Source organism: Bubalus kerabau, chromosome 2 (assembly GCF_029407905.1).
Source record: "Bubalus kerabau isolate K-KA32 ecotype Philippines breed swamp buffalo chromosome 2, PCC_UOA_SB_1v2, whole genome shotgun sequence".
NCBI classification, from domain to species: domain Eukaryota; kingdom Metazoa; phylum Chordata; class Mammalia; order Artiodactyla; family Bovidae; genus Bubalus; species Bubalus kerabau.
Genome location: NC_073625.1, coordinates 149,027,949 through 149,043,409, shown reverse-complemented (window position 1 = coordinate 149,043,409; position 15,461 = coordinate 149,027,949).

Genomic DNA, 15,461 nt, shown 5'->3' with positions numbered 1-15,461 from the left:
AGTTGGCCAAAGTATTGGAGTTTCAGCTTCAGCATTAGTCCTTCCAGTGGATATTCAGGACTGATTTCCTTTAGGATTGACTGCTTGGATCTCCTTGCAGCCAAAGGGACTCTCAAGAGAATTCTCCAACACCACAGTTCAGAAGCATCAAATCTTCAGCGATCCACTTTCTTTACAGTCCAACTCTCACAGTCATACATGACTACTGGAAAAAGCATAGCTTTGACTAGATGGGCATTTGTTGGCAAAGTAATGTCTCTGCTTTTTAATATGCTTTCTAGGTTGGTCATAACTTTCCTTCCAAGGAGTAACTGTCTTTTAATTTCATGGCTGCAGTTATCATCAGTAGCGATTTTGGAGCCCCCTCAAAGTAAAGTCTGTCACTATGTCCGTTGTTTCCCCATCTATTTGCTGTGAAGTGATGGGACCAGATGCCATGATCTTAGTTTTCTGAATGTTGATTTTCAAGCTAATATATTCACTTTCCTCTTTCACTTTCATCAAGAGGCTCTTTAGTTCTTCGTCACTTTCTGCCATAAGGGTGGTGTCATCTGTGTATCTGAGGTTATTGATATTTCTCCTGGAAACCTTGATTCCAGCATGTGCTTCCTCCAGCCCAGCATTTCTCATGATGTACTCTGCATATAAGTTAAATAAGCAGGATGACAATATACAGCTTTGATGTACTCCTTTCCCAATTTTGAACCAATCTCTTGTTCCATGTCTAGTTCTAACTGTTGCTTTTGATCTTCATACAGATTTCTCAGGAGGCAGGTAAGGTGGTCTGGTATTCCCATCTCTTTCAGAATTTTCCAGTTTGTTGTGATCCACATAGTCAAAGGCTTTTGCATAATCAATAAGCAGAAGTAGATGTTTTTCTGGTATTCTCTTCCTTTTTTGATGATCCAAAGGATGTTAGCAATTTGAACATAGGCTCCTCTGCTTTTTCTAAATCCAGCTTGTAAATCTGGGAGTTCACAGTTTACGTACTCTTGAAGCCTGGCTTGTAGAATTTTGACCATTACTTTCATAGCGTATGAGATGAGTGCAATTGTGTGGTAGTTTGATCATTCTTTGGCATTGTCTTTCTTTGGGTTGAGAATGAAAACTTACCTTTTCCTATACTGTGGCCACTGATGAGTTTTTCAAATTTGCTGGCATATTGAGTGCAGCACTTTCACAGCATCATATTTTAGGATTTGAAATAGCTGAACTGGAATTCCATCACCTCCACTAGTTTTGTTTGTAGTGATGCTTCTAAAGGCCCACTTGACCCTGTTCCAGGATGTCTGGGCTGTAGGTGAGTGATCACACCATTGTGGTTATCTGGGTCATAAAGATCTTTTTTGTGCAGTTCTTCTGTGTATAGTTGCCACCTCTTCTTAATATCTTCTGCTTCTGTTAAGTCCCTACCATTTTTGTCTTTTATTGTGCTCATCTTTGCATGAAATGTTCCCTTGGTATCTCTAATTTTCTTGGAGAGATCTCTAGTCTTTCTCATTCTATTGTTTCCCTCTATTTCTTTGCACTGATCACTGAGGAAGGCTTTCTTATCTCTCCTTGCTGTTCTTCGAATTCTGCATTCAAATGGGTATATATTTCATTTTTCTCTTTTGTCCTTTGCTTCTCATCTTTTCTCAGCTATTTATAAGTACTCCACAGACACCCATTTTGCCTTTTTTCATTTCTTTTTCTTGGGGATGATCTTGGTCATTGCCTCCTGTACAATGTCATGAACCTCTGTCTATAGTTCTTCAGGCACTCTGTCTATCATATCTAATCCCTTGAATCTATTTATCACTTCCACTGTGAATCTTAAGGGATTTGATTTATGTCATACCTAAATGGTCTAGGGCTCTTCCCTACTTTTTTCAATATAGGTCTGAATTTGGCAATAAGAAGTTCATGATCTGAGCGACAGTCAGCTCCTGGTCTTGTTATTGACTGTATAGAGCTTCTCCATCTTTGGCTGCAAAGAATATATTCAATCTGATTTCTATATGGACAATTTGGTGATGTCCATGTGTAGAGTCTTCCCTTGTGTTCTTGGGAAATGGTGTTTGCTTTGACCAGTGTGTTCTCTTGGCAAAACTCTATTAGACTTTTCCCTGCTTTATTCTGTACTCCAAAGCCAAATTTGCCTGTTACTCTAGGTGTTTCTTGACTTCCTATTTTTGCATTCCAATTCCCTATAAAGAAAAGGACATCTTTTCTTGGGTGTTAGTTCTCAAAGTTCTTTTAAGTCTTCATAGAACCATTCCAACTTCAGCTTCTACAGCATTAGTGGTTGCAGCATAGACTTGGATTATTGTAATATTGAATCATTTGCCCTGGAAACGAACAGAGATCATTCTGTCTTTTTTGAGATTGCATCCAAGTACTGCATTTTGGCCTCTTTTGTTAACTATCATGGTTACTCCATTTCTTATAAGGGATTCCTGCCCACAGTAGTAGATATAATGGTCATCTGAGTTAAACTCACCCATTCTAGTCCATTTTAGTTTGCTTATTCCTAAAATGTTGACACTCAGTCTTGCCATCTCCTGTTTGACCACCTACAATTTGCCTTGTTTCACGGACCTAACATTCCAGCTTCCTGTGCAATATTGCTCTTTACAGCATTGGACTTTGCCTCTATCACCAGTCACATCCACAGCTGGGTGTTGCTTTTGCTTTGGGTCCATATCTTCATTCGTTCTGGAGTTATTTCTCCACTGATCTCCAGTAGCGTGTTTGGCACCTTCCAGTGCACCTGAACTGAACTGAACTGAACCTGGAGTTCATCTTTCAATGTCATATATCTTTTTGCCTTTCCAAACTGTTCATGGGGTTCTCAAGGCAAGAATACTGAAGTGGTTTGTCATTCCCTTCTTCAGTCTAGTTCAGTTCAGTTCAGTCATTCAGTCATGTCCGACTATTTGTAATCCCATGTAGTGCAGCATGCCAGGCCTCCCTATCCATCACCAACTCCCGCAGTTTACTCAAGCTCATGTCCATTGAGTCGGTGATGTCATCCAGCCATCTCATCCTCTGTCGTCCCTAGACAGCATATTAAAAAGCAGATACATTACTTTGTTGACAAATTCTGTCTAGTCAAGGCTATGGATTTTTCCAGTAGTCATACATGGACGTGAGAGTTGGACTATAAAGAAAGCTGAGTGCCAAATAATTGATGCTTTTGAACTGTGGTGTTGGAAAAGACTCTTGAGAGTCCCTTGGACTACAAGGAGATTCAGCCACTCCATCCTAAAGAAAATCAGCCCTGAAAATTCATTGGAAGGACTGATGCTGAAGCTGAAACTCCAACACTTTGGCCACCTGATGTGAAGAAGTGACTCTTTTGCAAAGACCTTATTTCTGGGAAAGATTGAAGGTGGGAGGAGAAGGGGACGACAGAGGATGAGATGGTTGTATGGCATCAATGACTCCATGGAGATGAGTTTGAGTAAACTCTGGGAGTTGGTGATGGACAGGGAGGCCTGGTGTGCTGCAGTCTTTGGGGTCACAAAGAGTCAGACACAACTGAGTGACTGAACTTACTAACTGGCTCTCCAATGGACTGCTTGTCCAAACTCTCCACCATGACCCATCTATATTGGGTGGCCCTACATGGCATGGCTCATAGTTTCATTGAGTTAGACAAGGCTGTGGTCCATCTGATCAGATTGGTTAGTCTTCTTTGATTGTGGTTTTGCGGGTGAGACTGGGTCTTGTTCTGATGGCCAGGGCCATGCTCAGTAAATCTTTAATTGAATTTTCTGTTGAAAAACCTTGTGTGCACCAGAACCTAGGCTAAAGGAGCAGTGACCCCACAAGAGACTGACCCAGACTTTCCCTGGAGTGTCCAGGAGTCCCCAACAGAGGCGTGGGTAAGTAGTGGCCTGCTGCAGGGTTGGGGGCACTGAGTGTAGCAGTACATGCATGGGACCTTTTGAAGGAGGTTGCCATTGTCTTTGTTACCTCCACCATAGTTTGGCCTCAAGTAAATAGCAGGGAGGGTACACAGCTCCACCCGTCAACAGAGACCAAAGGATGGTGGAGGTATTTAAGATAATGGCGACCTCCTTCAAACTGTCCTGTGTGTGCACTGCTGCATTCGGTGCCCGCCCCCCCCCCACCCCCCCTACCCCCCCACAGCACTGCAGGCCACCGCCAACCCGGGCCTCTCCTGGAGACTCCTGAACATTCACAGGCAAGTCTGGGTCAGTCTCTTGTGGGGTCACTGCTCCTTTCTCCTGGGTCCTGGTATGCACAAGGTTTTGTTTGTGCCTTTCAAGAGTTGTTTCCACAGCCTTGTGTAATTTCTGTAATCAAATCCCACTGGCCTCCAAAGTCAAATTCCCTGGGGGTTCTTAGTCCCTTTGCCAAGTCCCCAGGTTGGGAAATCTTTTGGGGATCCTAGAACTTTCTTAGCAGTGCAAGGATTTCTTTGGTGTAATTGTTCTACAATTTGTGGATTGTCTGCTCAGCGACTCTGTGGCGGGATTAATAGTGACCTCCTTCTAGAGGGTTTATCCCACAGGCTGTGTGACCAGGTTTCCTGCACCCACAGCCCTTGTCGCTGAGGCAGGCCACTGCTCACCTGCATTTTCACAGGGAGACACTCAACACAGTTTTGGCTCAGTCTCTGTGGAGTCCCTGGGTCCTAGTGCACACAAGGTTTTGTTTGATCCCTTCAAGTGTCTCTGGCAGGTATGGTGTTTGATTCTAAATGTGATTTCGCCCCTCCTACCATCTTGCTGGGGCTTCTCCTTTGCCCTTGGACACGGGGTATCTTTTTTTGGTAGAATCCAACATTCTCCTCTCTATGGTTGTTCAGCAGTGAGTTCTAATTTTGGAGTTCTTGCAAGAAAAGTTGAGCGTAGGTCCTTCTACTCTGCCATCTTGATAGCATAAAATGAAATGATAAAGGTAGGAATTTTGAAACATCAGCTAGTAATAAAGAAAAACAGGAAGAGCAGAAAAATGGGTATATAAAATAGATTATTCTGCTCTTCATGAGTTTTGTACACTATACTTTGTGACAAAATATAAATTGTAGCACCATCTGATGCACAAAGCAATGATATTTACAAGTGAGAAGAAAATAAAACTAAATACAAGAGAGATTTCCACTCTTCACTGGAAGCGGTAAATTGTTGACACCAATAGATTGTTTTAAGTAGTATATGCATATTATAGCAACCACAATAAAAATTCTACAAGAAGAGCAAAGCCACAATACTCTACAAACTACTAGAAATAAAGCAAGATATAATCCTGACAAATATTTGGATAATAAAGAAAGTAATAAAAGTGAGACAGGAATGAGAACGTGAATAAATAAACAAAAATCTCATAATACAGTGGTACAATCACATATAGGCAACATATCAGTAATGTAATACTTTAAATGTAAATGTTCTAAAAACACCAATCAGAAGACATAAAATGGCAGACTTGTTTAAAAGTAAAATGATCCACTACCTTCTGGCTTTAAGAAAATCTCATTTCAAACTTAAAGACAGGTAATTTGAAAGTAAAAGACGGGGAAAAGATACACTGTACTAACAATGAAATATGAGAAAGGTTGTATTAATATCTAATAAGGTAAGCCATTTTATAGTTTTGCCAGAAGAAAATAAAAAAAAAAATAAACAATTGGAAGTGTGGAGATATTTGAAAATATAACTAAGAATTTACTAAAATAAAGATGACAAAAAAAAAAAAAGATGACAACATCTGTTAGAAGTATAACATACAGTACCAAATAGAATGGATATGGAAAAAGTCACATCTTGACATTTTATGATGGAATTTAATAAAACCATGAGTGAAAAGAATATTTTAAATATATTTATATTGTCATGAAATTTTAGGAAAAAATATAGAATATTTTTAAAAAAGAGAGAAATCTGGTCATCTAAAAAAGTACAAGAATCAGATTATAGTCAGATTATCTTCCAGTACAATAATTTGCAAGCAGGCAATGGAGTAATATTTTATAGCTGTTTAAAAAAAAGAAAAAAAGCAACTACTTGTATGTTCTGACCTGAGGGTTAACACTAGCCACATCTCTTGGTGCTTGCTGAATATCAGACATAAGGTTGCAGGTTTATATTTCTCTGACTTCCTGATAACTTGTAGGTAACTTGGTCTAAAGCTGATCAGAATGCACTGAATATCATCTCCTGTTGTTATCTCTTTTTGTGGCATTGCTGCTTGACATTAGGTGACAGCAATTTAAACCAATCACTGGGAAAATAGCTGTCACCCTCTGGAGATCAAAGGGCCTCCAGAAAGTGTTCGATCACCTTGCTGTGGAGAGGGAGCCATGAGATCCTAGGGAAATTGTGATTAAGCACATCCTCTGCCCCTGGGGTGAAAGCTGAACCCAGATATGAGCCAATTTCTGGCCATGCAACATTCAAGATATTAGGTAACTAAGACTGTTTAAATTCACAAATATTATATACAGAAAAACTACTACTTGGAAATAAAAGTAAAATATTAACCATCCTAAAAAGAAATCTGACAATATTTAGCAAATTGAATGTGTATATTCCCTTTAACCCAGCAATCCCATGCCTTGTTTTTATATACCAGAAAATTTCTCTGGATTGTGTAATAGATCCATGAGGAACCATGGAACATTTATTTAATGAATATATTTATGGTAGTAGAGAGCTGGGGTTACTCGATACATTCATCTTTACAGTAATAGATTAATTCAATACTGTGGATAAAATTCTCTTAAATGCCATGTAGTAAGGAACCACAAATAAGATATACGTAAAATGATAAATAAATACCTAAGTGTAGTTTTACCAATAAAAATTAGCAAAGAGACAAGCTGCATAGCATGCTATTATTGTTGTAATTTTAAATTTGAGACAGACAAGAAGACATAACATATTTTACCTGACACTTCATTACCTAAGGACACACATCAAACCTGTTAGAATAGGTGCCTATTGTGGACTGTATGGAGCATGAAACATGATGTGGGAACATGGATTAGGGAATGTGGGTTAAGGAGGCAACTAAAGTATAATCAGTTCAAACAAGAATATGATCTTATACACAATGATCATGATAATTTGCTGTAAACTGAGCAGTTTGAAAATTTGAGATCTATGTAACTGTCATCCTCCCAATCAATCAGTTTAAGCCTTCTAATTTGCTTGTTATAGGTAATGACTTCAATTAAATTATTTGCAGTTTACAAAGGAAAAAATTGCTATGGTAAAATATTTTACATTGTTACTTTCTTATAAATTAAATGATCATTAGAAGATCTTTATTATTTTATAAAAAGATATCCACATCAAATTAAGAGTAATAATGCTTCATTTGTTCAAACACTAGAAAATTATCCAAAGGGTTATTTTGAAATTAGACTACTGATCTTGTGGATTTTGTTTTCTCTAAATTTACTAGTTTTATAAACATTACCTAAATAATGTTAATTTTATACCTGTTCAATTATGTATGTTTAATACTATTCAAATTAACCCAACTCCCCTTCAAATTCTCACCTATTTACTAAGAAAATCTAAGTGCATTCAGAAAGGAGATGGTGTAATGAAATTGAAATATCTTTGGATTCAGTAATAATGGGCTTCAAACACAAGTTCATTTCCTGAATGTATAAATTTGAATGTGTATTATAGTTTTTTTTTTTTTTTTGACCAGACCACACAGCCTGTGGGATCTTAGTTCCCCGATCAGGGATTGGACCCATACCTTGGGCAGTGAAAGTGCAGAGTCCTAACCACTGGACTGCCAGGGAATTCCCATCAGTTTCTTTTTATGTAAAATTGAAATCATATGTAATTGAGAGAAGGTTTGCAAGTATTAACTGAGATGATACACAAAATGCCTGAGTGTTTTGCTAGAGAATAATAAGTCACCTACTCACCTCACAAATCAGGATGTGGTGATGTCATGCCAAGACAGTGACAGATGATTCAGATTCCATTTTGATATAACATGAATGCTAAAATGTGAAACTTTTAAAACAATGAATATTTGTGCTAAAAACATTAAAATATTTATTGTTTGAATTTTGTCATCACTGTGATGACAGCATTTTCTTTTTATTTATTTTTCAAATAACAGTACCTAAAGTACCAGTCTGATAGGCATTTTTGGTTTTAAAACTTTGATTTGTTTTATTTTTTATTTCTTCCTCCTTTTCTTCCTTCCTTTTCCTCCTTCTCTTCCATTTCATCTTCTTTTCCTTTCTTCTTCTTTTCTCATTTTTAAAAGAAATATAGACTTTAATGTAGAAATACAGAATTTGCACCTACTGTTTTTAGTTATTTACATGCTAAAATGCATAAATCTTGCTTACAGCTCAGCTTACATTTGTAAAGTACATTTGCATTAAACACTTTGTAATTTTTTGTAGAAAAATAGAAACTCTTTACAATTAAATCTCTTTCATATATATATATACATAATTTATTTTATGAGAATCCTGTTTTCCCCATGTAATGCATAAGAAGAATGAGATTTCAAGATCTGTAAAATAAATGTATAAACATTTTAAAGTCAATTTTTCATAGACTAACAGCAAAACTAAACTTAAATCTTAGGATTACAAACCCACCACTTGTCAAGAATATTTTATTGCTGTTCAGTCACTAACTCATGTCTGACTCTTTGCAATCCTATGGACTGCAGCACACCAGGCTTCTATGTCCTTGACCATCTCCCTGAGTTCTCTCAAACTCATGTCCATTGAATCAGTGATGCCATCCAACCGTCTCATCCTCTATGGCCCCTTTCACCTTCTGCCATCAGTTTTTACCAGCATCAGGGTCTTTTCCAATGAGTAACTTTTCACATTAAGTGGTCAAAGTATTAAAGCTTCAGCTTCAGCATCAGTTCTTCCAATGAATATTCAGGGTTGATTTTGTTTAGCATTGGCTGATTTGATCTCCTTGCAGTCCAAGGGACTCTCAAGAGTCTTCTCCAGCACACAGTTCAAAAACATCAATTCTTTAGTGCTCAGGCTTCTTCATGGTCCTACTATCACATCCGTACATGACTGGAAAAACAATAGCTTTGGCTATATGAAACCTTGTTGGCAAAGTGGTCTCTGCTTTTTTGTCAGAACTTTTTTTCCAAGGAGCAAGTGTCCTTTAATTTCATGACTGCAATCACTGTCTGCAGTTATTTTGGAGCCTAAGAAAATAAAATCTGTCACTGTTTCCAGGTTTTCCACATTTATTTACCATGAAGTGATGGGACTTGATGCCATGATCTTTAATTTTCGAATGTTGAGTTTTAAGCCATCATTTTCACTCTCTCACCTTCAACAAGAGGCTTTTTAATTCCTCTTTGCTTTTTGCCATTAAAGTGGCATCATCTGCATATATGAGGTCATTGATATTTCTCCTGTCAATCTTGATTCCAGCTTGTGCTTCATCCAGCCCTGAATTTCACATCATTCACTCTGCGTATAAGTTAAATAAGCCAGGTAACAATATACAATTTTAATATAGTTCTTTCCCAATTTTGAACCAGTCAGTTGTTCCATGTCTTGTTCTAACTATTGCTTCTTGATCTGCATTCAGCTTTCACAGGAGGCAGGTATGGTGGTCTGGTATTCCCATCTCTTTAAGAATTTTCCATAGTTTGTTGTGATCCATACAGTCAAAGTCTTTAGCATAGTCAATGAAGCAGAAGTAGATAATTTTTTTTTGGAATTTGCTTGTTTTTTCTATGATTCAACAGATCTTAGCAATTCGATCTCTGGTTTCTCTGCATTTTCTAAATCCAAGTTGTACATCTGGAAATTCTTGGTTCACGTACTGCTGAAGTCTAGCTTGAAGGATTTTGAGCATTACCTTGCTCTCATGTGAAATGAGTGCAATTGTATGATAATTTGAACATTCTTTGGCCTTGCCCTTCTTTGGGATTGGAATGAAAACTGACCTTTTCCAGTTCTGTGGCCACTGTTGCATTTTCCAAATTTGCTGGCATATTGAGCACTTTCACAGCATCATCGTTTAGGATTTGAAATAGCTGGAAATCCATCAACTCCACTAGGTTTATTCATAGTAAAGCTTTCTAAGGCTCACTTGACTTCATACTCCAGGATGTCTGGCTCTAGGTGAGTGACCACACCATCATTGCTATCTGGGTCATTAAGATCTTTTTTGTACAGTTCTTCTGTGCACTCTTGTCACTTCTTAATGTCTTCTGCTTCTGTTGCATATATGAATTAATTAGTTGGTATTATTGCATTAGTGAATTGTTGAATGTTGTTGGTATTATCTAATTTTCCTACCTACATATCTTTATGAATACTTTAGAAGACTTTTAAATACCTTGTTTATTTATTTTAGACAGAAAGTATGATATATCAAGGTTTATTTCATGTTATGATGTGCGATTTTATAATATAATTTTTAATATGGTATCTAATTTTTTAAAGCAGTCACTATATTTTTCTTATGGTGTTATTAATAGAAGAAACTATCCTGAAGCTAATGTGGTTACATTAAAGTTTTAGATAAGTAGCCTTAGGTGTTTTCAACAATGAATCCTTAATATGTGATTTATACAAAGCATAAGATAGCCAATATATAGACATAAAAATAAACTATTGTATAGTGCTTTGTTTGTGATAAGAAAACTGCCCATCAACCTACGAGTCTACTATTAATATGCAATATTAAAGCATAGATTAATACCTTGAAAATTGCTAGTCTAAAAGGAAGTTTAGATGCAGGGTGAATTATAACTCTGCATGTATCATTTCTACCTCAAACTTTCAAAGGGGAAAATAAACATTTCATCATTTTTCTTGAAAAGAGTTCTGAAAGAGTAAAATTAGCTGATGCTTAGATTTGCATATAAGGTGTTAGATGGTTCTGAATTTTGAGAAACTTGTAGAATATAAACTTGGAAAAAAGACAAATATGTATTCTAAAGATAAGTATTTATTGCAATTTGGAAAGAATGGATCACTTATACAACTTATCAATCTATTGTCAGAATAAAACTCTGTATAATACATCATTCACAGAATTTTATGTATCATGTGAATTCTCAAGACAAGTTATTTTAAAGGAGAACTTAAATACAGTTGTGTTTCAATTGCTGAAAGTTACATAAAAAGATGAATATCAAAGTTTATTTTCATCTCACTTCTTTATTTCTTTTTAAATTTTGCCCTTACGCTTGACAAGTTACAGAGAGGAGAAGGATTAAATATTCATTTGCATTTCATTGAGACTAAATAGCATTTACCAATTTTGACTATGCTAGTAATTTATTTTAAAGTTAATTATTCTCACTTTGCATTTATATGTTGAAAGCAATTTTGAATAAGATATTTTAAAGATGTCAACATTTTCGAGTAACCCTGACCTAATCTAAATAATTTGATATTTAATCATGAAAACACAGGCATGAAAAATTTTAGAAAGACTGAGAGCTGAATTTGACTTTCTCCATTTCATTCTGAACTTCACAGTTGCTCTTTCCATCCAGAACTCTGTGGCTCTTCCGTGACAATACGGGGTAAGTTAAAGCTTTGGATTAATATTAGAATGGAGAAAAATCATGACCCTCTGGGATCCTTTGACTCCTGTATGAAATGTCAACACAACGAGGACATTGTAATATGAATAATTATGCTGGGTTTTCCCCAGTTAGATGCATAACTTCTTCTGGTGCCCAGTAGGTGAGAGACAGCTAACCAAATGCTGCACCCCAATCCCTACCTGGGTGGATGATGCTTTTCATGCCATTTGCCCTCAGTTAGGTGGTGTTGCATGAACCAGACACTCTAAGTCAATTAGAAAGTATAATAACAACAAACTTAAGGACTCTTGATAACATGACAGGAGTAGCAATTCAAATTAGTACAGGGCTTTTAAAGCAGTACTCTTGGTGTCAACAGATAGCAATGTGAATAATGCCAAAAGGGAGATTACTAGATTTGAGTGCAATGGGCATACATGGAAAACATTTATTTTAGAAACAGGAAATGTAAAAAACATGATTTCCCAAATGAACAATTTACTAGGTGAATTGAAGAAGACATAATCACTGTTAAGACCAAGATTTTTAGCTAAAATATCAAATGAAAAGAAACATCTCCAAACACAGGAGAAAAATAATTTGATGTTAAGGACAAATATGAATTTGATGTTAGCTCAGTATGAAAATGTGAAATAATATGAAGAGGTAATTCACAGAGGAACAAAGCCAAATGGTGAATAAGCATATGAAAAGACACTCAAACTAATTAGTAGTCAAAACTGAAATTAAAGTAACATTGAACAAATATTTTATACCCATAAGACAGGCTATTTTAAAAATTGAGATGATAATATAGATGAAGAATCAGATATAATTTATCTCATATATGACTTATGATAATGTAAATAGTGATAGCAATATTAAGACCAAAGTGGTAACTTCTATTAAAAAATAAAATATATGTAGACTCTGAACCATCATTCCCATTTCTAAAAATCAATCTCATAAGATTAGTTCTATAAAGATAATATGTCTCTAAAATTATGCATAGTATCATTGCTCAGAGAAATAGAAAGGAAACAACATGAAACCCTTTCAATCTATCAATATCCCAGTGAGCCCTGATACACTTATAAAAGGAAGTAATGTGCAGCCAAGACAATTTTGAATTATATAAATGGAAAAAATATTTTCATTAAGAATACAATCTATATAACATTATGGCATATAAAATGAATAAATTGTTATATATAACAATGATGTTTTAGAAAATTGCAAATAGTTTGTAAGCATTTATTATTATTAGTGAAGGATTTTCTTTTTAATGTTGATTCATTTTAACCTCTAAAAGTTCTTATAGTTTATTTGGGCATATGGAGGTACATAGGGGTAGTATTTACTCAATATTATACAGGGAACAATGGTTCCATGCAAAAAGACATAGTTCATTTTCCTGATCTAAATATAATTGTTTAAAAGTTGTTTTCTTTTTTTTTAATTTCATATTTTGATATTAACCTAGTTAGACATTTGAAATGTGAAAATATTCTGATCAACTAGTACTGATGGGATCAGCATCATTAAGAACTGGGAAATGGTCAGAAAGTCATTGTAAACTATGCAACAATTGTTCCTGTTAATTTATCAGTTTTAACAAAGAAAAGAGGTAGGTGTTGACTATTTATTTGAGTTTTATGTTTCTGAGTTTTGATACATCTGGTAATTAACCTCAGATAGTCTAATATGAAATTAATACCATCCAAACTTTTTTTTTTTAATTTAGGCATTTTTGCACCTGTTATTTCTGTCACAGACATTTGGCAAGTCATTTCATCTTGTGGGATCCATGCTATTCATAAGCAAAAGAGTTCAGTTGTAGTGCTTAGTACATATTGCACTGAGAGAATAATTGCTAATTGTTTTCTATAAATGTATTAATATTTTAAGCATAACTGTCAGAAGCTTTGGGGGAATCCTCTGGTGGCTCAGTGGTATAGAATCTGTCTGCCAGCTCAGGAGATGCAGGATTGATTCCTGGGTTGGGAAGATCCCCTGGAGGAGGAAATGGCAACCCACACTAGGATGGGAAATCTAGACTGGGAAATCCCATGAACAGAGGAGCCTGGAGGGCTACAGTCAATGGGATCTCAAAGAGTCAGACAGGATTTAGGGACTAAAAGACAACAACATGAGAAGCTTTATTTTTTGTAGGGTAAAACTAATTAAAAATACAATTGTGACAATATTGCAAATGATGCACAAAAGTTAGGAAAAAATATATATATACACATATATATGCAAATACTAATATTGAAGTTGAAGCTAGTGACTTCCCTGGTAGTCTAGAGATTAAGAATCCACCTTGTAATGCAGGGGACCTGGGTTTGATCATTAGTCAGGGAACTAAGATCCCACATGCTGCAAGACAACTGAGCCCAGGCACTGCATCTACTGAGTGTGCACCCCACAAGTAGAGAGTCCATGTGGCACAACGAAAGATCCCACACAATGCAACTAAGATCTGAAACAGCCAAATAAATAATATATAAATATTTTTTTAAAAGATATGGAATGCAAACTAGTACAGCCACTATGGAGAACAGTGTGGAGATTCCTTAAAAAACTGGAAATAAAACTGCCTTATGATCCAGCAATCCCACGGCTGGGCATACACACTGAGGAAACCAGAACTTAAAGAGACACATGTACCCCAATGTTCATCGCAGCATTGTTTATAATAGCCAGGACATGGAAGCAACGTAGATGTCCATCAGCAGCTGAATGGATAAGAAAGCTGTGGTACATATACATAATAGAGTATTACTCAGCCATTAAAAAGAATACATTTGAATCAGTTCTAATGAGGTGGATGAAACTGGAGCCTATTATACAGAGTGAAGTAAGCCAGAAAGAAAAACACCAATACAGTGTACTAACGCATATATATGGAATTTAGAAAGATGGTAACAATAACCCTGTATACGAGACAGCAAAAGAGACACTGATGTATAGAACAGTCTTATGGACTCTATGGGAGAGGAAGAGGGTAGGATGATTTGGGAGAATGGCATTGAAATATGTATAATATCATATATGGAACGAGTCACCAGTCCAGATTAGATGCACGATACTGGATGCTTGGGGCTGGTGCACTGGGATGACCCAGAGGGATGGTATGGGGAGGGAGGAGGGAGGAGTGTTCAGGATGGGGAACACATGTATGCCTGTGGCGGATTCATTTCGATATATGGCAGAACCAACACAATATTTTAAAATTTAAAAATAAAATAAAATTTAAAAAAAATAAAAGAAATGGAAGCTAAAGAAGGAACTTACAAAGAATACATGGTAACATCAGCATAGTCAAATATCTGTGTAGGTAAGACTATCACTATATCTTCCTTATTTTATCATGTAACAGAAATGATTGGATGGATTGCTGGCAGTTTCTGCCAGGTAGTATGTAGAATTGGAGAAGGAAATGGCAACCCACTCCAGTGTTCTTGCCTGAAGAATCCCAGGGACGGGGGAGCCTGGTGGGCTTCCGTCTATGGGGTCGCACAGAGTCAGACACGACTGAAGCGACTTAGCAGCAGCAGCAGTATGTAGAATGACTCTTACTGAATTTCCTCCTAATTTTATTTATTGGCCAGGCATTATGCTACTTGTCCAGTGTCACTCTCAGGTTTCTGTAAGTAATTGTTTAAAAAAAAAAAATTAGGTATCTTTATAAGTGCAAGGGGAAGGCACATTCTACAAAGCATTCACCAATGGTCCACTCCACAAGGAAAATACTTTTCATTATTTCAGTGTCATTAAGTTATAGTGAAAAGTGAAAGTGAAATTTGCTTAGTCATGTCTGACTCTTTGCAACCCCATTGGACTATAGAGTCTATGGAATTCTCCAGGCAGTTATAGTGAAGCATCTAAATTAAACATTAATCTAATTTACTCTCATATTCAATGGTAAATTTACTTTT